The sequence below is a fragment of the Ovis canadensis genome, chromosome 15, assembly GCF_042477335.2.
Source record: "Ovis canadensis isolate MfBH-ARS-UI-01 breed Bighorn chromosome 15, ARS-UI_OviCan_v2, whole genome shotgun sequence".
Taxonomy (NCBI): Eukaryota; Metazoa; Chordata; class Mammalia; order Artiodactyla; family Bovidae; genus Ovis; species Ovis canadensis.
The window spans coordinates 53,843,282-53,845,630 of record NC_091259.1 but is presented as its reverse complement, the minus strand read 5'-3'; positions in this window follow the sequence as shown (position 1 = coordinate 53,845,630).

Sequence of the window (2,349 nt, the reverse complement as noted above, 5' to 3'; positions counted from 1 at the left end):
AAGAATACTGGAGTGGATTGCCATGCTCTCTTCCAGGGAATCTTCCCAACCCAGGGATCTAACCCAGGTCTCCCGCATTGCAGGCAGATTCTTTACCGTCTGAGCCAACAGGGAAGCCAAAGAATACTGGAGTGGGTAGCCTATTCCTTCTCCAGGGGAACCTCCCAACCCAAGAACTGAAGCGGTCTCCTGCAATGCAGGCAGATTCTTTACCAGCTCAGCTACCAGGGAGGCCCTCTGTTAGCTATAGATCTTCAAAAATATGTCACAATTCTATAGCGATGTGTATGGACTTTTTTCATTCACAGTTATTTCATTGATGCTACTTTGTTTTTACTTTTGTACAATCAACAATATTACATTTTTACAATGATGTCAAAGGGTAATTGAACAATACAGCTCAGTGACTATTTCTCTGTTAAAGGCAGCTGAAAATTAGGGCAATATTCACTCATTTAGCAATGAATAAAGATAATTTGTCCAGCAGAAACAAAAGAGAGACCATTTCTAGTTAGAACATTTAATAGTTGTATAATATGGAAAACCATCAACACTTTCTAAAAATCAGTCATTTTATCTGTGAAATGTGGATAGTATTTTTCCTGCTTTAATCTTTATAGTCCTAAAGGCTAAAAGTAACTAATATTTATATACCCAATAATAACTTTTAAAAAGCAGACTGTACAGAAGTTGCAATGAGGAATAGAGAAATATATATATATATATAAAGGAGAAGATTTTGATAAACCTTTCCCAATTCAAGACAGAGCAAATGGACAAAAAATAGCAAAAATAAAAAAGCTAAATATACAGTCAATTAAAAAGTACAAATATGTATCAAACTGCAAACTATCATAATAAAAATTATATCTCTTCCCAGTGTACATGGAACATTCACAAATATTGTTACAAACATAATCTCAATAAATTTCAAAGAAATAGTTACTATGCAAGCAGCATGTATATAACATTAGCTGTAGGGAATGGGAGTGAGAAGTTTGGAGAGGGCAAAAACACCAGCTAGACTTCTTGGGATAGATATTACTTCATAGGTTGATTTTTTAATCAGGCAAATATTTTATATAATTTAAAATAAAATAAAATAATTTAAAATAAATTCATAAAAATTGGGAGAAAAATGTAATAAACAGACCTAGCTATGTATCCAGATTGTGATGTGTGTGTGGTGAGACAAAACAGCTGAGGGCTGTGTTGTTGCCATCAGGACCTGGAACATTTGGTGAGAGGCAAAAAGATGAGACTAGGGAAGAGAAGCCAAGGCGTCGGTGGTATTGCTAATGCTAGATGGTGAATACGTAAGAATGTTATATGTACATATATAGAACTAGTTTATTCATATATATACATGCTGTGCTGTGCTTAGTTGCTTAGTCACGTCTGACTCTGTGACCCATGGACTTTAGCCTGTCAGACTCCTCTGTCCATGAGGATTCTCCAGGCAAGAATACTGGAGTGGGTTGCCATGCTCCTCCAGGGAACCCAAGTCTCCCACACTGCAGGCGAATTCTTTACTGTCTGAGCCACCAGAGAAATCCAAGAATACTGGAGTGGGTAACCTATCCCTGCTCCAGGGAATCTTCCCAACCCAGGGTCTCCTGCCTTACAGGAGGATTCTTTACCAGTTGAGTTACCAGGAAAGCCCTTATACATACATATGTATGTATATATTACTCGTGGATACATTATGCATTAAAATAAGGGTATATTATCTAGCTCCTGGTATTACGAAGACCAGTTAGTAATCTGCTATAGTAAAAGTCCAGGGCAGAGATAATGGTAATTGGGACCAAAGTGGAATATTTGAGTGTTGAAAACTGGGATGTTTTTAGGGAAAGAAAAATACCACAGAACTTGCTGATAGATTGGATCTTTGCTAAATCTTGTCCAAAGGAAATATTAGTCCTTTTTTTTTTTTTTTCCATGGAAAGGTATCTTTTTTTAAAATTTGTTTCCTTATGTAATTAGCTTCAAGCATTATAGAGTAGCTAAAAGTTTCCAGGCAAGGTAGATGGAACAGAGGGGTTCGTTTTAAATTCAGAATTTAAGAAATCTTCAAAGGGTCTGAGGCAGAAAGGAGTTAATAAAGGAAAAACAAGGTCACTGGGCAAAGTGTAAGTGGTGATGATGCAGATATTGGTAAGACTGCTTCCATTTCAGATGTTGATTTTGACCATTAATTCCTATTCAGGAGTACCAATCAGGGCTGAGGCTTTAAAGGAGTCTGTTCCCAGCAGGGAGCTCTTGAATTTAGATGCTCATTACCAAGTGTGCTGGCTGCTTTCACACATGACCTTTAAGGCATCGATAATTTATAATGTGATTTATTTG